Here is a 26453-nt window from a genome sequence, read left to right as displayed (position 1 = left end):
TAGATAAGCTTTTTTTCTACAAAAAAAATGTTCCTTATGGGATGGAATTCGAAGAAAAAATCTTTCATTTTCGTAAGGTTTTACGAATTTTCAGGTATTTTGATACAATACTATTTTGATTACATATTATTATTGTTATATAAAGAATGTATAGTAAGACATAAAAAATTTGTAGTAAAAAATGGTTTCTGTTTTATGTCCGCTTTCTGTTTGAAATATTCATGATGTATAAAGTTGACGATGAACTTACAATAAGGTAATAAGGTTAATTAATAAGTTTTAAAAAGTAATTGGTTAAGCTGATTCAAATCATATTATATTTATAAAGTAATTCTTAAAAATAACGTGTAGAATATTTCTCAAGATCTTACGCTTCCGAAACAAAAAGTACATCGATAACAAATACAATTTTAAAAACATGCATCAAAATATGGTTCAGATTAATTAACTAAAAAAAAAAAGGCGGGTAAGTCGTGGATGTCGCTCTGCTGTACAGTAGGTTACAAGTGGGTTACTGTAATGGATGGATATAAATTTGAATCCAATGATATTATATCATTGTATACGAAAAACGATTCTGAGCAAAGACGGTTTATCTGTCTAAAATTTCTTATGAATTTCTAGTTTGAAATAATTTGTGAATATTCATGATTTTCGTGATTTTTACATATGTTGTCAAAATTAAAACTTTGAATGCTTGTAAAAAAAAATTGTGACTACACATTGCTTTTATTTTTCAATTGCTATTGTAAAAGTAAAAATATAATAAGAGCCATGTATTAAATTTTTAAAGCTTAGATATAAAAGGAAAATTTTTTTATGAATTTTCGTGATGTTTACGTATGTTGTCAACATTCAAACTTTGAATCCTTGTCAAAAAAAAATCGTACCTACGAATTTTTTAATATTTTTTAACTGCTATTATTACAATGTGTTAGAAGCCTCTGGTATTAAATTTTCATTTCATTTCAAAATATAACATAGTTTTACTATTTATTTAATACGTGTATGGCGCATAAAGACGTTTACCATTTGTATAAAGTCCTAGCTCAGACGAAAAGGCAAAAACTCTTTGTGTGTACGGATTAGATGTTTGGCATTTTTGTTTTCTTTTAACGTCTGATAAAACGTTCGACGTTTGTTCTCGTGTATTCGTATCTTTGCGTTTCACCACGCTGTCTTTTTGTCGCATCGTGTCAACGAGTACGTAGAACAAAAATAACTCGTTTTCGGTGGGTAGACACCTACAGCGATATTAAGACATGACCTTTGACTGCCGACCGCCACACTTTTTATTTTATACTTATCTCCCGAAATACGCGTGGCATTCAATCAAAATCGGTAACACCATACACAATAGAAATTTTATATATAGGTACAGTTAAAAGTGTTAACAATCAGAATGCCTGTGTATTGGTCTTGCAGCTAATAATTCAATTAAAAATATCAAGCTTTTAGTAAAATAGTTTTTTAACAGTAACCTGTGTCTCGTTTTGTGATAATTACCAATCTCAATGCTTATTTTTAGAAGAAAATAGTAAATAATATACAACCTATATTATGTAACATAATGATTATATAATAATATAATGTGCGTTAAGAGAGAAAAAAATATTAGTTACATAATTTGGGGAAAGAAACTTACTATACTTATATTATGACACTTTCAATTTGTATTAAATCTTGTATGATTTAATTATGAATTTTAGATTCTGAGCGGAGCGATGAATGTATTGATTTTACCATGATGTGTTTTTTTTTTTTTGTGTGTCTGTCATCACGTTTTGGGGCAGTAAAAATGCTTCGATTTTTGACTTCAGTACCTCGTTCGATCAGAAAGTGAATCTAGTTGGTTTTTTGGGGGATCAAAAGTAAAAAATTCTTAATACTTTTCTAAATAATCAAGAAAACTAAATATTAAGGGAAAAACGGGAAATTTTACGCACACTCATTTTTCGACAAAATCGATTTTGGTTTTTGATGCAACTTTAAAACGAATGACTATAGATACATGAAATGTTCACTGAATGTTTATATAAGTATGTTCTATCCACCATGCAATTTTCAAAAAATTTCGACTTAAGTTGAACTATTCATACGCATTTGAAATTTTCGATCATTATTAGTTTTTTTTAAATTAATATCGATAAAAATGTATTTGTTAGGTAAAAAAGCTGGAAAATTTAACACAAGGCTCTTATTAACTTTTCAACTTTTTTAGTTTTTTTTTTCTATAAATATCGATAAAAATGTATTTGTTCGGTAGAAAAGTTTGAAAAATTAAAATATCAGTAAACAGCTCAAAACCAATCTAAATATTTTGTAAATTTTATCAAATATATAAAATTCCTATACAAAAATACAGTAAAAATTTCAAGTATCTGCGGTCATTTGTTTTAGAGTTACACCAAAATAAGGAAATCGCTAAAAGTGAAAATCCAATGTTGTAAAAATTTAAATTTCAAATGCTCATGAAAATTTAATTTGAATTTCCGATGGAATTTTTATTTGTGATAAAGATTGAAAAACTTGTAAGGAATCTTGTATTAAATTTTGAAATCTTAGATTTAAAAAGAAAATTTTTTATGAATTTCTAGCTTAAAATAATTTGTGAATTTTCGTGATTTTTACGTATTTTGTCAAAATTCAAAATTTCTATAGTGTATGGTGTTACCGATTTTGATTGAATGCCACGCGTATTTCGGGAGATAAGTATAAAATAAAAAGTGTGGCGGTCGGCAGTCAAAGGTCATGTCTTAATATCGCTGTAGGTGTCTACCCACCGAAAACGAGTTATTTTTGTTCAACGTAGGTACTCGTTGACACGATGTGACAGAAAGACAGCGTGGTGAAACGCAAAGATGCGAATACACGAGAACAAACGTCGAACGTTTTATCAGACGTTAAAAGAAAACAAAAATGCCAAACATCTAATCCGTACACACAAAGAGTTTTTGCCTTTTCGTCTGAGCTAGGACTTTATACAAATGGTAAACGTCTTTATGCACCATACACGTATTAGATAAATAGTAAAACTATGTTATATTATAGCTAACAAAAACCATTTTTTTTTACCGCTCTGAAAATCGACTGACTAGATTTTCCGTGAACCATAATATAGATATAATCAGATTATGTTTTGTCCAAAAATCAAATAACTACCTTTTCCATTTCCGACCATATCAAATCAAATTTTTTTTAAATATTTGTATAAATATTGCAATAAACACAACACTGTACATATAATAATAATACAATGATAAACAATAATAATAATAATGATATGCTATGTACCTAGATATAATATATATTATATAGTATGTAACAATACTACCAAGAATGTTACATTATATTTGTATTCCTTTTTATAACGTTTTTCTAGGACATATTTATTGATCGCCAATATAATTACCATAGTAGGTGTACAAATATAATCATAAGCCAGTATATTAAGTTTTATCTAACAATGTAACGACTATAATAATGTTTTGGACTTTGATCATCGTCTTCGAAATAAAAACAATAATTTACTACAGTTTCTCAAAAATTCATTTTAATGGCTAATAAATTATAGGCCATGTCATCTACTGACTTGTTTAGTGTAAAACAAAAAACAGTGTTACCTATTAATCTTTTACAATAATACAACGTGACGTTGAACTCGATAACTGAAAGACGTTCGGAGTACTGTTGTAACAAGATCGTTACAAGATGTTACGTGTAATGTGATGTTTGCGATGAAGAAAATAATGCATTCTATTATTATTATATACCAAATGAAAAATTATATAATATAAGTGAAATTAGGTCAATATAATAAATTATATACATTATACACATTGCAATAACAATAATAATAATATATAGACCGTTATTATTATTATAATAAACGAAATTAATTCAATATTAAAACTAAAGTTTGGTTACGATCCTTTGGGATTGATCGGGGGTTGGTAGTGGTGAAGTTGAGGGTGGTTTTCATGTCAGACCTTATAGCCATTTATTGTTACGATTATGATTTTCTCGCGTCGTAGTCGTCGTCCTGGTGTCGCGCTGCAGAGCGAAATGTAATCGTTTTTTACGCAGCACTTCGTGCTGCACATTATACATAAATGTTTTCCACGCGGTGCTCGAGGATGAAGTTTAATATCAATACAGCGCAGTGCGACATCGCAGCTGTCCCGAAACTTTGTACGCGAATACTGTGTACTTATATTATATTATTATATTTTATTACATTAAATACCGAAAAAAAATAATAATAATAAAATGTTTAAAATAAAAATAAAGTGACTTTTTGACTTGAACGCGTGTTCATACATAAATGTAAATACACATCGAGTATAGTTTAAAGTACTATATATTATTATTATTATTATTATTATTATTATTATTATTATTATTATTATTATTATTATTATTATTATCAAAGTATGCGTGTTAAACCGAGACTATAATGATATCATATATATATACACATTATAATGATCATCGCTTCTGCAACTATATACGTATATAGATATTATGTATGTATGTGTATTGTGTTATAATAATACACACCTAAGTCCCCTACAAAGAAGACGGTATAAAAGGAAAATAGTTTTTTTTTTTTTTTGTTTTGTTTTTTACAATCAACCATCCAAAAACAGTGTTCGTCTTTCCTCGTGAAATTTAGAAGGAGATTGAAACGTTATCATTTTATCCGTCGCTATAATATTATAATACTGTCATTATCGAAACCAAACAGATTGTGATGACCAAGTCGTAATTTAAATGAAAAAAAAAATGGGGAGGGCGAAACTCCATATTTTATAAAGTTTTTTTTACGGTCATGGGTTACACAATGAGCAATTTTGACACTATACTAATCACTTCCATACAATATAATATTGAATCTGCACCATAAGTCATATTAATATTGTTAAAATATATGAAATAATTTACCATAAATGGCATTTATTATGATCAAAATGCTTAAGTACAATCCAAGACTCAACTAAAATTATACTTATTTGGCGTTGACTTTGGGAATTGGGAACGATGAGAGTTCTACAAAAAAACGTGATTTTATTTCTTCATTTCATTCACCGATACTAATTGTACACGTCGTCTCTGACATTTTAAGATTTAAGAAATTAAAAATGTATATTTTAGGTATATGTATAAATCTAGATATACCTTACCTTATCTGTAACATTCATACACTCTCATACTATTACATCTCGAATCTATATTGTGTCAAAATGTAACGAGCTTTGGCTGGAACACCATAAAAACAATAATACATAATATTCATTTCGATTATGATAAACCGGATTCCGTTTATCTAGTAGTCACCTATAATATATATAGTCGCCGTTCAAATACGACGATGTCTTTGATGAAGGTCGCAGTCAACTGACCCGGTGGCATGGTTCAGTGACTTAAACGTTTTACTTACTGGTGCACGTAAAATATAATGAAATAGAGTTTATTCTGTTCAAAAACCGTATCAAGTAGACACGTGGTTTTTTATGACGTCCATAAAGCTTATTTCGTAAATACATAATATACATTTTGGGTGATTAAACAGGCATGCTCACCCTTTTAATTCTTCAATAATTTAGTTGTTCTAAATCAGATTGGAACTAATTAATAAATATTCCCAAAAACTATATTTTATAAGTTGCTGATATTTTTCAATACTTATAATATCTTCTAAAATGAAGGTTTTGTGTAAATACAAATGTCTGTTGTTTTTTTTTTTCAAATAAGAATCCCCTTTCTGTTTTAAATGAAGTGGTAATATTTTTTCTGAAATGTTGACATAACAAAATCAAAACTCGAACGTGTATTTTTTGGGTTATATAACTTTGAGTAGATACTAAGGATAAAGTTGATGAATTTTAAAGATATACATATACCATATACCATATACATATACCAATACTATACCTATAAGGTACTATTGTGAATTGAACATTTTGTTATTAATAAATACCTATTGATCTATTAATGTCTGAAATTTGTAAAAATGGTCCAAATACAATAAATTCTAGATCCAATATAATATGAGTAAGTATATATACATGTAAATTATATTTTTATTCGACCATTTTTAAGGAGAATACCTATTATCCTTATTGCATACTTTTTTTTTTACCCTTATAATCTACATTACATAAATACATATTATAATATAATCGATGATAATAATATGATGGTACCTTTATAATAACAATTTCGTGTGTGACGGTGCGTTAAACGAGCAGCACCGGACGTGTGACTTGACGGGTGTGCGCCCACACGAATGCAGATCGATGATCTCGATCACGCGGTCACCGTGGTGTTCCCATATTATAACACCTATATATAGATGATAATAACGTGATCTATATCGCGACCCCATGAGATGGTTATCTCTCGTCGACGGCGACGGTGTGGGTACGCGTATTCGTATATATTATACTGTGTGTGTGTGTGTGTGTGTGTGTGTGTGTGTGTGTGTATGAGAGAGAGAGAGAGAGAGAGAGAGAGAGTGTGTGTGTGTGTGTATGTGTTACATATCACGTCATTTAACTGTTGTCTAACGCCGAACACAATGACCCGCGGCCACGTGCAGGGTCGTAAAAAATGAAAATAAAAATCGTGTAGTCGAGTTTCTGCTAGCTCTTCACACTGTACATCGCCACGGGTGATTTATCAGCCAACATTTTCTCAAGTATGCATGCGTGCAATATCGCGGTGGTGATTCCGGGCAAGGCACTTTTTGAGTACCTATTAATAAAAAGGGGTGCAGGTGCACGTACAGTTTTTCCCGTGTTTTCTTTCCTTTAATACCATTTTCAATATTTCATCATACATAGCTAGATAGGCGATATTACATCACAATATTTTCGTACACACCGAAAACATGCCCTAATAATAACGGTATCTGCAGTGGCTATATTCCCTATATTTAATCAATAATATTAAAAATAATATTTAATTTTATCTATAACGAATACTATAAAATATAATAATTAAGTATTAAAAATTATATGGCATTGTCGATCATCTTAATATTATTATTTTAAAAGTCTAAATTTCGACGTCGTCGTTGTCAGATGGTCGATCGAATATAATGCAATCGAGGCGTATTGTAATATAATAGTATGATGGTTGACAGGTATAAGTTTGAACTTAGGAGAAGCTAAGGTACCGAATCGCCTCTAGGTATAACGGTAAATCATAAAACGCTCAGGTAATTTCATGCTTTTACCAAATAAACTAATATGTTAATATTTTATGGGGGATGGACAAATTATAAATACGGTCTCAATCAAAGAAGCACTACAATCAAGAAGAATTTTATTTTCATAACTTCTTAGTGTTTTTTTTTTATCATACAGTAGTTATCATGTTATAGATCGTATACTGAAATCAGCTTATTTCTAATATATAAAGTTATGGCATTTCAAATTAATTTAACCTAAAAAATATTGAAGTTTAAAAAAATTCTAAAAATAAATTACTTGACATAGAAAAATATTTTATCAAAATTGTTCTTATAATCAGATTCACAAATAGGCTATTTTGAATTTATCCAAAAATTGTTTTATTAAATTATTGATTTTTTATCTTCAGTACTAAAAAAGAAACGTATAGAAAATGATTATTCATACACGTGGCTTAATGAAAAAACAAAAAATATTAATTTGAACAAAAGTCAGTTCTATCTGTTACACCTCGTATATACAGTATATATACACATATACATATTATATATTATATACAAAATACAATTGTACGGTGTCCGTGCCGGATCGCTGTTGTAGCATCCGCTTCTCACTCACTCTCCTCCCATCCGGACAGCTCATGTGACGCCACCGCTGTTCCGAGGTAAAACGCTAAATCCGACGCCGGCGGATGATTAATCACACGGGATTACACGCCATTATATCCGGACGCGCGCACGAGTAGCCGAGTAAATCATGCGCGCCGGTCGATGCAAACTAGAAAACGGTCTCGTCCCCGCGAAACCTATCACGTGAAATGCGTTAATTTATTAAACCGACGACGGTTTAAAACACGACGAGCACATTATAGTACTTGGGTGGGCATACACCTAATCGTAATAAAATAATAACGAGCATATTATAATATGCGTGCAGGGCGTGTTGCATCGTCCACCGGATTTTCAGTGTGTATAATATCATATTATGACGGTTTGACAACAACTGCAGCTGCATCACGGCGCATCATTATTTATTTATTTATTTATCACAATACTATGATATTAGTATATCATTGCGATGTGATTATACTGTCATACTGTTGAAAATTTTTATACTCCCATATAATATTATATAGCCATCATACATATTACAGGTACAGGGTGATTGGGTAAACAATGCTGGCCACCATTTTTCCTTCAACAATGAATCTATTCAAATTCTGATAGAAGGTTATTTTAATATATTACACTCAAAATCAAATGACGAACGAGTAGTAGGTAATTCAAAGTACTAAAAAAATATGCGTACAGGGGAACCTCATAAAATGTTGGTCTACTTCTCTACTCGTCAAATAAATATTTATATTTCCAAAGGCGTTAAACATTTAAGTAAATGAACGTTATACTTAAAAAAAAAAGAAAACACTTTCTATAAATATAATATATTCATCTGAATATTTTTAATTTTTTTTTAACGTAAGTCTAAATAAATGTTTAAATTGTATTTCATTTATATTAAGAACTAATATATCTGTATTAGCTGATGACATTAGAAAAATTCAAAATAGTATAACATATTCCACACAAACGTTTAAAAAAACATATAATTTAATAACCCCTTTTATATTAAATTTCCTATCGATGATTTTTGTACCGACTAAAATCATCGATCTGTATAATAACAGTAGGTATTCACTTATACGTGAATGCGTTACCTAACAAAGTTATTACATCATTTACAAAAAACGAAATTAACAAATAAAATTCATCTGTTGTACACTCAGTTTAATATGTCGACGTAAAAACATCATCACATATCTATGTGTTTTTCAAAACGTTTCAATGACGCGCATAATTAATCCAATCGCTGAAATAATTCCCACGCACATAAAAAGTTGAATAATTTATAGATTTTAAACAGTATAAATAACAGTAATGTGTATAGAAGAAATGAAAGCTGAAAAATAAAATTGTCGAACCAAATATTATTATTATGATTCACTGTACTATGTCTATCGAATTTAGAATATACCTGCTCGACCAGTGGTGTGTATATAGCAACATGGTAGTAAGGATTCAATCTTGCTACGGCATTTTTTTTTTTCATGATATTTTCTAAAATAAAGTTTGTCAGGAAAATATTAACTTCCCTCTACCAAACTTATACAAACACTGTCGAGATCGACGAATTACGTCATATGTTATGATAATATTATTACCTACACAAAAGATAATTAAAATGTTTATGGTGACTAACCCAAAATTTGAAATACCTATTTACTTAATTTTCCACAACACTCGGAAATCTTTTTCTCTTGCACTCGTCCTTTGCGTCAAGGACCTTATAAACTTTATGGATATTGAATAATATTGGTTGGTGACCTCCGAGATGGTCGCAAATATTGTGATAGAAGTAAGATAAACGTATATTATAGTGTGTCCCTGCAGTGGACGGTTATTTTTCTTTTTTTTAACTGTTTTATGTTAATCGGTGACTGTTGAAATCGGTAATGGTGATCGCGGGAGGGGTTCGGGCAAGACAATATTCCGGTCGAAAGACCATTTTTTTTTTTTTACGGTCCCTGTCGTATACGTATTTATGATTATCGTGTCGAACAAACGTTTTTTAACAAGACGTTTGTTGTTTTCGAGTTTTTTCTCTCCTCGCCAGATACTACGACATTAAAATTACACGCTGCCATATAATATTATTACTATTATAATCAAGACGTCGGCGACGTCGACGCAACGATTAAATACATTTTTTTTATCATCTTCTCTTTCCATTTCCCCATTCCGGAACACGCCGAAAACACTGCGATACTATTTAATTTTTAATTTTTTGATTAATGGCGAAACCACGGCGGTGAATGATATAATAGCATCGTGAAATATATCTTACCAAGGTGCAGATTTGTTGTAGTATCGAGCTACGAAATTTGCAGATAATACAGCTAATTCCCAAAAGATAAATACTATATATTCATAGTAATCCACACAGTGATAAAATAACATTATAATATAATTCATCATCGTTGATTTGGCGTCAAAGCCGTATTTAGTCATTGGAAGGAACCAACACGATGACGGACCGCATATTATAATAATATGTCGCGTTTATTTTATTTTTCATCGGAACACACAACATAAACAACCGCTCTGCCGGAAAATAACGTATGATTTTGTATTTTATATATTTACGTTGAATATTATGCGATTTGATCACGGAGAATAGAATCGAGCTGTCAATAGAGACTTCGATCGAATACAACAATCGAAAAAATAAATATTTCGGAATACCGTGGACGGGAGTCATTATACTGCTGACGCAAAATTAATAATGATATTATTATGTCCACTGATTGTTTTGTAGAGTTAATGTTATAGCACCAATCGATGACGTACATACCACGACAATTAATTCTTTTCGAATCAGCAGTGGCGTCGTAACGTGCATATTAATATCATATAGATTACACCTCGGTACCCTACACATTTGAGGTTTTCAAGCATTACAAACAAGGTGGTCAATATTATAGATTGGTATTTCTATCAACAGCCATTTTTATGTAATGTGCTCCTAATAGTATTCTGAACGAATATCGGATGCAGGCCCAATCAGTGGAGGGTCGTCTGTGGATAAAAATCGATTTTCCATCAATACATTTGTGTATATTATGATAATTTTTTCACAATAAATATAGGTGGAGATGTAGTTTAAAATAAAACAAAATTCCTCACCAACTCCAAACCAATCATTAGAGAGTAATAGACATCAATTCACCTCTTAACAACTTTATACGCAAATTTAAATCAATAATCGCTTCCTAAAGCTACAGTCATCACTGAACTATTTAAAAAAAATAATTTCGTCAACTCATTCTTTGTTTCTCTTTGTAATTGTAAAGTGTAATTACGATTAAAATATAAGAGTGTCACAGTCACAAGTGGGTGGCTTCTCCATTAAACTTCCCATGTCTTGTAATATTACGTGTGAATGTTTGTATCACTAAGTATGCTCGTAATGATATGTATACTTAACTTGAATAGATTATAATCAAATGAGAAAAAAGTAATATAAATCAATTTACTATGGCGTTTTAACATTTTTAGTGCTCCGGTCGACACCAAGTCGACGACTACTGCACCGCGGTGTTTCATCTGAGGCTCCGGTCGACCGGAAGTCGGCACTAATTATAGTATGAGCATGTTTATGGCTTTATAATTCATTCGGATATCATAACAAACAATGCTCCTGTTTCATAAATGGGTATTCGATGAAATGTGGTTGGAATCTTTGTCTATTTATAGCAAAACATTATGTTTTTTTTCTACCAGAAAACTGCTATCTATGACGAAAATCGAAACAGTATCTATATTATAACTAGTGCTATACATATGAAAATTAATTTACCTCAGAGTTTTTAAACATGTTTTATTTTATTTTTTATTAAAGATAACCTTTATTATTGTAGCCACTTTGAGATATATTTTTTAAGTATATTATATAGTTAGATAGATAGACAGATAGGTAGATAGTAATAGGCTTGTACAAATTTCATAATCTAATTAGACACTTAGTTACTTTATTAATAAAATATAAAGTCAATTGGCATGTCAAATTATTTATGAAAAAGCAACATAATGTAACAATTAGCTACCATTGCGTTTTTATGAAAATTATGTAGTTTTATATCACTACATTGTTAATAAAAAAGAGACCATAAAATATTACTGAACAGGTCTATGATCGGATTAGCAGTATTTTAGTTGTTAGTAAATAGTCATTTATAAGCATTTGACTCTTCATCGATGAGAAGTTGCGACTGTAGGACATATTTGTCGCATAGTACCTATCCATTGGAACTGCATTATATACCTGCTCTTAATAAATATACAAACTTGAAATATTATTTTAAACGACACACTTATTCCAGGTTCAATATTTTGTACACAAAAGCGATACTTCAAAATTTGAAATTAAAAGCAAAAGTTAGACAATTGATGATTATGATTTATGATATATTTCAAAAGTGGTATAGAGTTACAAGCAGGCACTTGAAATGTTATATATAAAAAAAAAAATTAAATTAGTAAATTTAACACGCAATACTTAATTAACTGAGAAAACGGATTTTTTAATGAATGCATATTTTTTCTGAAACTATTATAATATAGTAATATAATATACCAAAAATTAAAAATGATAAATAATAATTATATTCAAATCGTCTATTAATATTATCATATCATCATTGTTTACGCGTATGTACCCACTCTAACCGATGTGACTTGCCAATAAAATGCAATATTATATTACCATATAATATACCTATATGATATGAATATTATATAATATGCACTACGGTGACAACGGACTGTCCCGGATTGGCGAGAAGGAAAGACGATGAAATTTTAGAGTTCTACTCAAAGATTTTCGTCACTAAAACTCTAGTCCAGGAGTGTATCAGCGACAGTGCGCTCCGAGTAAACGGAAACAAAATTATATTCTAAATATACTATAATATAGTATAATATAATAACTCCTTTAATGGGAGTTTTTCGTATAACCGGATTTTACTATTATTTTTTTTTTCGTCCGTACAACTAAAAAAGTATAAACGAACGTACTATATGAGTATTTGTGTAGAAATATATATTATATATTATTTACGGGCCCACTAGCGCGGATTTTTTTTTTCTAGCTTTACTCGTCGTGCCCCGAGACAATTTCATCAGTTTCTTTCTACTACCATATACCTAATATAATGTACGGCGTCTTGATGGCGAACACCTAAACTTTGTCACGACGATTTTCAATCTCCGATTGCGTGGTAATAGTATCCTTCGGGCCACCGTTATTAAATTTTGACAAATGACACACTGTGTCATGTGCATGTAAGCGTGTATGAAATCAATTTTAGATCTACTTCAACCGAATGAAAATATTTAAAGAAAACAAATATTTACACGATTACAGATATATTGCAGGTTACAGAACGAGGATTTAAGACTTCTGTTGAAATGTATTCAATTTTTAACTAATGAGAACTAATGTATTACAATTTACAACAGTAAAATGAACCAAAAAAATTGATGACTACTAGCTAGGTGTTAATATGCGATGATTTTTGATTATCGTGAACTCCGATATATTAAATCATTGGGATAATATTATTATTATGAGAGGTATTTGTTTTTACTCACATGACAGTGTATCGAATACACTTCGAGAACCATATTTTATGTTCATATCATAGCTCATTGCGTGACCAGTATAATATCTTTAATCGTGAAAACAATTAAACTCTATAGGTAGGATTAATTTTCTATCAACGAGACGCTCGTAATCTTCATCGTCAAATCGCATGCCAAAGTTTCCGGCTTTAAATAATAAAAGTCGAATTAGACAGTTAATAAGAAATTTATTTTAAATAAGTAACTAAAAACGATTCACCCTGATTCCCCGCAAAAAGGTATTATAACATAATATAATATTATAATATTAAATAATATAACTTTAGACAGAGCTGATCAAACAAGACGATAGGTTAATACCTTCATACTAAAAAATTATATTGTATTGTACGACTATATCTTTCGAACAGTATCAATAGAAAATCTTTGAATAAATCGGACACGGAAATTGAGTAGGTACCAATTATGAGTCCATTTTAATATTGTGTCCCACAAAATAAAGTTGTATAAATTATAACACATTTTCCTGCAACAGTGGACTCTCGATAATTCTAAGTTGACTGGAAAAGGGACTGTTGAAAAACTTTGGATTGTTGAGTAGTTGAAAGTAAAGTAAAATTATATTTTTCCTCAAATCCTAACATTGCCACCCTTCCCTAGAAAAACGTCTACAGGCGTCTATGGGAGTTGCCAATTATTTATGTATATTATAATACTAATTTTTTGTAGTGTCAACAACATCAACCCCCCTAAAAATTAACCACCGGAATTATTGCTCTTATTTTTTTCCATGTTCGTAACTGAATATAGTGTTTATCATACCTACACTTTACACTTAGATTATATTACATAAATATAGTATAATACGTTGTTCGTACCAAGTTTTAACCAACGCAATAATTTAACACCGCAAACTTTCTTCAAACATAATAAATTATTAATGGATTTCATCATTTTTGTGTAACCGTGTGGGTATATCGTGGTATGACGGACAAAGTAAATGAATTGTGTTCACTGTCCACGACTCGTAACAATGTTAATATTATTATGTCATGTTATACTCAGTGTTTGTATTGTCATTTCGTGCATACACATTATCTTAATATCCAAAATATGATAGGTATCTATCGCCGGGAACGTCGTACTCGTGTCCAGAAAATAAAATAAAAAATTGTGACGGTACAATCACAATAATGATATCATAATATCTTTAATGCACATAGTCAGTTGATTGCGGGAAGACGGTTTTTTATATGGTTTGCGTCATAAATGGAAGTAAGACTTGCGTGCTCAATATATAACGTATGTATGGAGGTGAGTCGATTAGACGGATTTAAATTGTATTTCCTTCTTTTAGATGTGAAAAAGAAGTGATGTGAACCACGTGACGCCGGTCATGTATGTGTAATACATAATAAACGATTATATAATTATTAATTAATGATAATATTTTATAAATATTTTGAAAATGAATAGTAAATATGTTGAGTTTGAGTTTGACTTTAACTGATTCTAGGTTCGGTAGAATATAATATAAAGGTTCGGTTCGATTTGGGTTCTAAAAAAAAATTTAAGTACGACCCTTCACTAATAATAATATTATTATAATATTATCGCACTGTATATAATATACTTATAATTTATAAGTATATACAGCGCCATTTATCGAATACGTTCTCCCCTATTTTCTCCAATGTCACAATTATTTAAGATCAGATTTCCGGAATTTATGAATATATATATATATATATATATATATATATATATATATATATATATATATATATATATATATATATTATATATACACGTCTTCGGGGCCACATTTTCAAATTGTTGAAACAAAATATTCTTTTTACTTACCTAGACCAATACTGACTTAAGGAATGAGAGAGATAGAAATTTCTGATTTTTCTAATGAAAACATACTTTTCTACTGTACCTATCAAATTATTTAAAGAATAGTTATTTTGTATGTTATAAACGTACACTTGCCTATCAAAATCTAATTCCAATCAAATATAGCTTATGTAGGTACAGCGGACAATAAGTCCATGACTAGATAATACGGTAGGTTCATTTATTTAAAAATTATATTTATTTGTATACAAAAGGTTTATATTAAGATTTATTATAAATCTATAAAAAATTTACATAAAGCCATAAAAGTATGACTTACACGCCATCTTTGACAGCCAAATGTCAACAAGTAATATAACCAATCGATATTTTCCTGAAATATTACGAAAATAATAATTATAACTACACCGAAATCTTAGATATGATTTTTAAAAACTATATTATTATTATAAAGGAGGTGTAGTGACCGGGCGGATTAAGGCGTCGGTTTAGATCCGCACTGTCGCCGGTTCGAATTCCGGTCATGGGCGACATCTCTTTCCAGGCAGTTCATGCAGTCTGGAAAGAGAGGCCGCCGCCCACCATCCGGGCTCGGCAGAAACTTACGGATGCCCATTTCGAAATTCTGCCAAAACATCCACGAGTACCAAAACCAACAGTTCCACAGGCTAATGGCCTTTGTTGTCGAAACCCCCAATAAAAATAAAATAAAAATATTATAATACCTATCGCGTTATACCTACGTCTTATAGAAAATAAAATAGTCATATAATATTATATTATGAGTGAATGTGTATGTATGTGTAAGTAAATAAATAGTGAGCATTATATTGGTCAATGTAACATTTATACTATAATAATATGACGTACCTTTTGAAAACAATCTTTTTACGCATCGTATTCTCCACTGGTCTATACCAAAATCGTTGTATTGAGTAAAATAAAAAAAGAAACTATTTTTTCACATTATAGTTAAAACACTTTTTTTAATTGTCAAAACAATTCACCAAGTCCTACACTTATACATATTATTTTTTCTTCAATAATGCTGTTATTTAAAATCTGATTTATGGAATTTTTAAACACACTTAAAGACGATATTTTCAAATTATTGAGATTCTTTGAACTACTTGAGAATGGTCCTGTAGAGATTCAAACTTCTACTCTTCCAAAGAGACCCCTCCCCTTCTTTTCAACTTTAAATTATTAAGCAGATAATTTTTCTGAAACTCTTTTCATATCAGATTCAAAATTCGTACGAGTACCTAGTTAGTAAGTTATTTAACTTTGTATTTGAAGGGTAAAAGTTTCAATAAGTCAATTGGCTTATAAGATACAGAAACTATGTTTATTTGAACATTTTAGTTTATTAATATTAATTACCCAACAAAATTAGTGATTAGTAAAAATTGTGTAAATATGATAAATAACCAAACGATACGTCTCTTTTTTATGTTTGTAAAACCAATTTTTAGAACTACTTGGTATGGACAATAATTAAAAATTTTAATAACTAAATAAATACTCTTTATAATTTTGATACAGTTAACCACATTAAAATCTTCAAAAAATGACACTAAATAGAAAAATTACATTTACTCTTCCCGTCTGAGCAAAAGCCGAATACAATGATGGGAGGTAAACCTACGTGTATGTAGGATAATTACACGGGAGAGCAGACATCTCGACTCGTCTAGACCTATAGTGGGAGATGACAGTCGCCATGGCTTTCGCAATTTTAAAACAAATAATATACTTATTTTTTCTACCACATTTTATTTGATAAAGATTTGTTTAACATGGACCTTTATTAGTTATTGTTGATAAATCATCTTAATTGTTTTCTTGGATTATAATATTGAACCGTCGAATACTATATCGTATGGATAGCGACAATTTATAAAAATACAAGATGTAATAATCATCTGTCGGACTATAAACCAAACATACCAATGAATCTAGATAGACTAAATATATTAAAAAAACGCGCTTCGTACGAAATATCTCATTTTACTTCGATGAAAATATATCATAATATTTAAATATGACATATAATTTATTATCAAAGCATTTTTATATAATACTGCTACAGCAGTAATCTATATATTTTAAGCCATGAAAAAAAAAAAAAAAAAAAAAATGTTATTACCCCAAACAGTCCGATCTACCTTTTTATATTAAAAAAGTAGATGTCGCTCTGTTGTACATTATGGGGTGGGGTGGACCTCTGACTAGTGTAGGTTAGATTTGAATGCAATGATAGGTATATCATTGTATACGTAAAACGATTCTGAATGGAGATGATTTGTCAGTCTAGGATAATATATTATATTTAAATATTGTAATATATTCTATATTGAAACAAATATTTTATTTTTAATTAAGACGCATTTTGCATAAGGCATGGTTAATCAATTTTTCCAAAAACATTGCATGTAGTTATCATAATTCGTAATACCTTATATTATCATAGGTATACATATACCTGGTTTGAGGATAAATCGTTATCATTACGCGATTTCATAAAAATTTAAAACTCAAACGCTCAAAACATTTTTCCTATAATGACGCTTCAAATTTTCTCTATAACTTTTTGAAGCAAAACGTATGGAAAACTTAATGTTGAATTTTATAACCTTAGATATAAATACAAACAATATTATGAATTTTGAACTACAAAATAATTTGCAATTAATATTCATGGTTTTGACGAATTTTTGTCAATATTTGAAATTCAAATGTTAATAAAAATTTAATTTGAATTTCCGGTAAACATTTTTTTTGTGATAAAGATTGACAAAATTTTCAAATCTTAGATTTAAAAATAAAATTTTTTATGAATTTCTAGCTTAAAACAATTTGCGAATATTTGTGATTTTTACGTATTTTGTCTAAATTCAAAATTTTAATGCTTATAAAAAAAAATTGTGACGATGAATTTCTTTTATTTTCTAACTGCTATTGTAACAATATGTTAAGAGCCTTGTATTAAATTTTCTAGATTTTCTACCCAAAAAATAAATTTTTATCGATATTAATTTAAAAAAAACTAATAATCATCAAAAATTGCATATGCCTATAAATAGTTCAATTTAAGTCGAACATTTTTTAAAATGGCATGGTGGATAAAATATACTTATATAAACATTCAGTGAAAATTTCATGTATCAATGGTCATTTGTTTTTAAGTTACGTCAAAAATTAAAATCGATTTTGTCGAAAACTGATTGTACGTAAAATTTCCTGTTTTCCTCTTAATTTTTAGTTTGTTTATCCCGATTATTTAGAGAAATATTGAACATTTTTTACTTTTGAGTTTTGACCCTCCAAAGTACTAACAAGATTCACTTTCTGATCGAATAAGATACTGAAGTCAAAAATCGAAGCACTTTTACTGCCCCAAAACGTGATGACAAACACACGAGAAAAATATTTATGGTTTTGACAAATTTTTGTCAATATTTGAACTTTAAATGCTAATAAAAAAAAATTGTGCCTATGTATTCTTATAATTTTTTAATCATTATAAGAATAAATTATGAGGAACTTTGTATTGTAGCTTATTGTAGCTAAAAAAAATTAAAAATCATAAGTCACAATCTTTTTTAATAAGCGTTTATAGTTCAAATTTTTACGAAATCTATCGAAAACACGAAAAATTGCAAGTAATTTTGAAGTTGAAAAATCATAAAATGTTTTGTGTTTAAAACTAACGATTTAAAATACAACACTAAGTTTTCCATTAGTTTTCCTTCAAGTAGCTATAGAGAAAACTCGAAGCATCATTATAGGAACATTTTATGTGCGTTTGAATTTTAAATTTTTACGAAATAGCGTAACGATAACGATTTATCCTCAAACGATTTTAAACATTTGTTATTATTCAAAAAGTATAAGTCGTAGATACTTGAAAATTTTATCAGTTATTAAGATTGGCATTTTCTTTACATGATTTAATTTTCAGAATATTTTGACTTTTTTAAAGGTATTTATAGACAACTGAAATTTTCAATTTTTCTGAACATTTTTTTTTGAAGTACCGATAAAATTGTTTTGGCCCCATCAAAATACTTGAAATTTTAATATAAAGTTTCTCATAAGTTATTCTTAGAGTGATTAAAAAATTATAAGAATACATAAGCACAATTTTTTTTTTATTTGAATATAATATATCCTAGACAGACAAGTCATTTCCGTACAGAATCGTTTTTCGTATACAATGATACCTATCATTGCATTCAAATTTAACCTACCCTAGTCAGCGGTCCACCCCACCACCTAATGTACAGCAGAGCGATACCCACTTTCCCGCTTTTTTTTTTATTATTTATAAAGTTTTCCTGACAAAGTCATCTAAACTTAGGTATAAATGTATAATGTATACATTTTTTAGCTATTTATAATAATAATATTAACCTCATCTATATTTAATATAATATAGCTATTATAATATCACAGCGGTCAACTACGAGAAGTACGGAAGTTCCAAAGCAACACTGGCCTACCACATAGAAAATCAAGTGTAAAGTAGTTAATGAAAAACAAATTTAGAGGCCAATATTATTAAAATAGCCCACAAAATTTGAACCATCCTCGTCGAATAACACCATGATAATATTATATTATCGTTCGTTTTGATCTAATGAAAACATACATTAACACTAAATTAAACTTGCTGCGCGTAATTAATCGCCCAAGTTTACGGTTAGTTTTGATGACGCCCATTTTCAGTCCTCTATGTATTTGCAGTGGTAAAATCCGTTAATGTTCTTTCTACACATAAACATTTTGTATATAGGTACCTATATTATATATTATTATATATAGGCACACCTGCCCGATGCACTTTCACGAAAATTCTTGCTGATTTACGGGAAACTGCAATCAAATTTTATATGAATTTAACTTTGCACAAATATAGTTACGTGCTTGTATAGTGCATAATATATGCTATATAATAGTGTCCAACGGTAAATAATAACAAAGTATATTATATTTATGTGATGTAAAAACTGATTACAAATAAACTATAAGTGTTAACCATTCAAAATATTATTGAATTGAGTATTATTGGGAAAAAAAATTTCGTTTAGTTTGCGTCTACCATTAAAATTCATTAAATCATACAGTGCGATATTATATTATTATTCCTTTATTTGCATTAAATATTATGATATTTTTATATTTTAATGTCACTGATAAATAATAATTGTGTTTAGATATACAATTTCCCAAGTTTTGTGAGCTACTCTCTCACTTAATGATAAAAAGCCTATTTACGGTATTCAATACCGATCGTAAAAAATATCGACTTCACATAAAATTACCTATCAAATACTTATAATATTATTATACTACTGCAGCTTTTCCAAAATACATGAAATGTGTTCAACTGCACTTTGGAATATTTAATAATATTTTAAAGATAACATCACTTTAGTCGCTCTTAAAACGGTACTATAAATATTTTATAATGGTAGCGATAAATTTTCAGGATTTTTTTATTAAATACATGGAAATTGTGTTTTATACTACCTATACGTAACAAAACGTTTGAAAACAGTAAACGCCGATTGGTAATCGAATTTGCATGCGTATGATACCGTGCTTAGAAGTGTTTGGAGTTCGATCGCAATATCTCAACGAGGTTTTTGGTCGACAAATTGTAACGAGAACTTCTCGACCAACATTAATAACAAAATAAGATCAATTACAAACAAACAGGCTAGTACTTAATAATATTAAATCCTCATTTTTTTCCATTTATATGATTACAGTTATGTTTTAAAATAAACTCATAAATTAATGTTATGTACAAACTATAAAGTCATATTTGATATGCAATTTATTTTGCAATATTTTCTATTGGTATTGCGAGTTTTTAAAAGTTTTAACATGATTATTAATCTGATCAGACATGTAATTGTTTATATTATTTCAAAAAAGTTTAATGTTTCGAAATAAATTTGTTAAAAAGGTCAAAATATTACGTTCTTAATGTTTTTGGTACAGAATTATCAAGTACAGTAAGTAGCAGATAGAGTACAATACCAAAACATTTATAAGCAGCCACAATTTTATTAGGTAATTGAAAAAAAAATCAATCGAAAAATGATGTCTTTTGATAGCGTTATCAAACTATATAGGACGTATAAAATGAAAAAATATTTTTCTTAGTCAATGTGAATTTTGTTATTGGTACACTATGATAATTTATTTTTTTTTTTTTTTGACATTCCGACAGTTGTTTTTCATTAGACATAATGTATAATTATGGTTTTTCTTTATTTACTACCAAAACAATAATAATATGGCTTTTATTTCCAAAGACAATTTTTTTTAGATTGTTATTGTCAATACAGTTTGTGCCATTGTTGATAAATAAAATCGCCAATACAAATCTTATCTAGATGTAGATTGTGTTTTGTTTTTTGTTATCTTATTAAGTGGAACAATAAGTATCAATTGAATGATACGTACAACAATAACACCAGATACAACTTTTTCTAATAATTTTTTAGTTCATTAGATGCACAGCTTTTCAGGTTATAAATGATAAATAAAAATGTCCAACCCTCATTAAAACATATAATTATTTTCAATTTTAGAAAAAAATGTTTTATTACTATTCCAATTTGAAAATTATATAATTATCCTACCCGACCCGGGTCTTGATTTACGATTAATTAGCGTTAAAAGTTGTTCGATGTAGTCGATTACTAGATCACTAAAATTCTAGGTTGAATAATAATTCAAAATTAAAATGATTATGATTTATAATAATTGAATGCATTAAAACACTTGTAATAAGCTGTTGTTTTTTTTAGTTTTAGTTTGTGTTGAGTTGCGAGTAACACAAATCATACGGAAAAAGTTGACAAATCGACAAAAAAAAATCAACGCTGACGTTCCGTCGAACAAAAAATCTATACATAATATATTAATATATATGCATGCGCATTTACCGCCAACGCTTGTCATGCGTGCACTTAGCCTATAGTATTATCAATGGCTGTAGCGTGTGACTAAGCTGTATACAGCTGCGCAGAGTATTGTTTCGAAAAATCCGTAGTTTTCACCTATGACGAAACAATAAAACGTTTCGTAGTGCTAGGGAAAAAAAACATTTAATCTCGCGCCGGACTCTTCCGCATAACGGCAGTCGGATCCATACAATACGGGTATATATAGAAATATATGCTTAAAAAAAAATTCTTTTATATTAAACGCACACGCACACACTAGTATAATATAATATACGAAAAAGAATAGCGTTCGAGGAGCCGATTATAAAACGCAGCCCGTAGGTATACCACGCATATACATATTATAATAGTGGTGTGGTGGTTTTTTCCTTTCCACGCATATAATACATACAATTGTATATATATATTACATATATACATCATATTATATACGGCGCGAGTATGGTCGAGGAGTTAGTGGTGGGGAAGCCGATTAAAAAATTCTAGCCAAAGTGTTTTCCGCGAAAGTGGTGGTTACCGGCCAGCGGTATATATTTTCACGGGGGTGAGGCGACGGCGGGAGAGGGTAGTTTTATATAGAGAACGGTGGTGGAGGTGGCGATGGGGTGGATTAAATTAACCCTAAAACATCGTTGCCGTATAATAAACAGCTTTAATTTCATCGGCGCACTGCGGCGGTACGTTCTTGCGCGCGCGAACCCCGCACCCCACCCACCCATGTTTAGCAAACGCGTAGGTTATATATTATTATATATTATTATACACGTGCATGATGCTATTAAAACGGTACATTATAACATATATATGCTCACACACACACACACATCTATATATTATGCTATTATTATTATTGTTGTTGTGCACCACGCCGCGGTGGTGGTGATGAACTGCACGTAAATTGTGCATATGTCGTAGGCATATAGTCAAATCAGGCATTTTATTAAATGCCTAGGCATATAGTCAAAGAATTTAATGTTTATGCAATTTCACTATCCGCCTAGACATTTAGTAAAATGCCTAGTCATTTAATTAAGTGACTAGGCATTTGACTAAATGCCTATTTCATGCCAGGCAAATAATAAAAGAACATTTTGTATTATTTTAAAAATTTAAATATATTTTCTATCAGTTATTTATTGCTATTTTATACATAAAAAAAGCTGTGTATTATTTATTAATATGAAAAACACGTATAGATACTCGTATATGAAATAATATGTTTAATTTTGTGTCATTATGTCAACTATTACTATTGTTTTAAAAATGAAATAATAAAAAATAAATATATTCAGGTAATAACTAATTAGGTGTGATAGACATAAATGATGGTACGAGTATATTGTATAGCATATATGTATAGTCAGTAAAGTCTATAGTACGAGTAGTGAGTACTATATATTCTTATTAAATAAAAATAAAAGTTCCATTGGTTTTTACCTTGGAAAATTAACGTTGGTACTAGGTTGTATGAGAACCTTATCTATAGATATTGAGTACTGTGGGACAAATTATAATCTTATCGATTATAACGATAAAAATATGACGTTACGGAAAAAGATACAGAACATGCGATTGAATTGTACAATAATTTAGTTTAGTACGTCTATTACGTTTACGTAAATCGTATGTAGTGTGATCGCGATTGCATGTAATATTGTAACATAGGTATACCTATTGACATTTTTTGTATATTTAAAATTTTGATTGTTTTTATTTGTATTTTAAAATATAATATAATGTCACACAGTGTATTGTTTTATGAAAAATTAAAATCAATTTACGACAACCAAGATAAAAAAAAGGCATGGAGTCAGGAAGACTACGACAAAGCACTAAATGAAATCAATGATGCGAAATTGAATCCAGGTAAAACTAAAACTCAAAACCAATATTATTTATGTCGTAAATATGATCTGATTGAAGTAGGAAATGTTAAACATATTATTTTAAAACCAAAAACTAAAACCGAAAATATTACAACATGTGACAACAAGTAATAGGTAACAAAAACTTGTAATTATAATATAACTTTTTATTTATTTTTTATTATTTCATTTTTAAAACAATAGTAATAGTTGACATAATGACACAAAATTAAACATATTATTTCATATACGAGTATCTATACGTGTTTTTCATATTAATAAATAATACACAGCTTTTTTTATGTATAAAATAGCAATAAATAACTGATAGAAAATATATTTAAATTTTTAAAATAATACAAAATGTTCTTTTATTATTTGCCTGGCATGAAATAGGCATTTAGTCAAATGCCTAGTCACTTAATTAAATGACTAGGCATTTTACTAAATGTCTAGGCGGATAGTGAAATTGCATAAACATTAAATTCTTTGACTATATGCCTAGGCATTTAATAAAATGCCTGATTTGACTATATGCCTACGACACATATACCAACCAACTTTTCCCGGGTGAAATTTATCGGGGTATACGACACTCACTTGCTGCAGTATGTCCGCTGCAGAAGTATACGCGTTGCAGCTATACATTATTATTGCACAATAACTTTATAATTACCTGCCTTGCATTCTGTACACTTTGTGACGCGTAATGGTTTTCCAAATACATAGTCGCAGGTCGCGCTTGCTTTAATTTCCAATAGTATTCCCCCAGATATATATTAATGGGTTTTTCAACAACCTTTTCTGTCCGGACGCGTAACCCGCCGCTGGTCTGCCAGGTCTGCCTACCCGTCCGTACGTACGTGCGCGTATGAAAAGTGTCCACGACAACTGGTTACACACTACAACAACTCGGTCACCTTCGATAATCTGCTGCAGTAAATATTCCATACGTGTTTTAGAACGATTCGGTCAGCGGGAGATCGATGATCCTGCAATAGTCTTAGTTTCACAGAAACAGAATTCAAAAATGTCTATAAGGTTCAATACTGAGTAATATAATGGAAAATTTAATTATACGTGAAGCGTACCCTGTGTACATGACGGTAACGTGGTATACATCATATTATAAGTTACTATTATATAATGTTTTGTACGAAACGGATATACGGGAAGCAGGCATCTCAAACATCCTGTCAGAAGCCCTCCACCCAGACAACACAAGGCAAATAATAACCTTTATTACCAAGTCCGACCTTATCAATGGTATTTGATATGTAACTTATATAACATGTAAATAATTTAGAGTTAAACTCATTGTTGCCAATGGCCATAGTTTCCGAGGTTTAATGCAAATAAAAAAAAAATAATAATAATGTTTTGTTCTCTCGTGGGTTTTTTTTTCTGAAGAAAGCTTTATCGTCGGACGATATTAAAATAAAAATATAAAATAATACATTTATACATATCTTTATGCGTCCTTTATCGTGTGGGCAAGCTAGAGGGTGTAAACAGTTGACGGCGAGCGAACTAGAGGGGAGGGTAGCGCTAATAAGCGTGCGGCGCTTTTACTGCTGCAGACTGTGCAGAAGCGTGCGAGATTTTTGACAATGGGACTAGGAGAGTACGCTTTTGTTTTCACGAAAAACTCAAAAAAGGTTTTCCGGATCGGTGGGGGCGATCATGTGCAAGGACGCGTTTGTTAATACGTATTATAATATAATATGTATATTGTGTACACGTCAATGAGTATAATAATGTCATTCGAGGGTGCAATGCAGTTTTTAATTACCCAACCACTCGCGTTTATATATATATAATATTATATTATACTTATATAGTGCCAACTGGTGAAACCTCGCGGAAATCACGAGTGCAGTAGGCGCGCAACGTACTACTACTATATATTATTATTATTATTGTCCTTTGCAGTTATATAATTGTGGAGCCTAAGTCGGTCGGTGGGGAAAAAATCTATTGTACACACTTATACTATAGTTCAACGGGCCAGTAGATCTGTGAAAAAACATGAAACAATCCATAATAATAATATAATTTAATATGTTTTTTCTGCGGATCCGTATACCGTGTTCTATATACGGAGTGGACGAGTTTGTATCGTTGAAAATGTTAAAAATATATCCGCGATTGTGCACTGTAATAGTGGTGGTCTAATGGAATCGCATGGTAAACTTATTATTTAGAAAGCCTTATAATAATATTAATATGTCACAAAACAGTGACGTACACAACAGTCCACGTAACTATAAGGTGTACACAACGTACACCATGCCAAATGATTAGATTCCGTGTTTTTAATTTTGTAACATTCCGCCATGAGTCCATAGT

At 29.9% G+C, this 26453-nt stretch overlaps 1 protein-coding gene and 1 long non-coding RNA gene across 2 annotated transcripts in view; one reads left to right on the top strand and one right to left on the bottom strand.

The window, feature by feature from the left end:
- The window catches only part of LOC107164968 (contactin-5-like), a 468396-nt gene that overhangs the window by 399546 nt on the left and 42397 nt on the right, over positions 1-26453 (bottom strand). The gene's annotated exons all lie outside the window — the stretch shown is intronic.
- On the top strand, positions 23152-24019 carry LOC149060548 (uncharacterized). Its single transcript, XR_016189418.1, has 2 exons — positions 23152-23904; positions 23987-24019. It is a non-coding gene; the product is annotated as an uncharacterized LOC149060548 (long non-coding RNA).

This window comes from Diuraphis noxia, unplaced genomic scaffold (assembly GCF_037042655.1).
Source record: "Diuraphis noxia isolate RWA-SAM2 unplaced genomic scaffold, SU_Dnox_SAM2 contig0001, whole genome shotgun sequence".
In the NCBI taxonomy this organism is placed as follows: domain Eukaryota; kingdom Metazoa; phylum Arthropoda; class Insecta; order Hemiptera; family Aphididae; genus Diuraphis; species Diuraphis noxia.
Note: the sequence above shows the minus strand (reverse complement) of the source record. Positions and strands in the feature narration are given on the sequence as shown.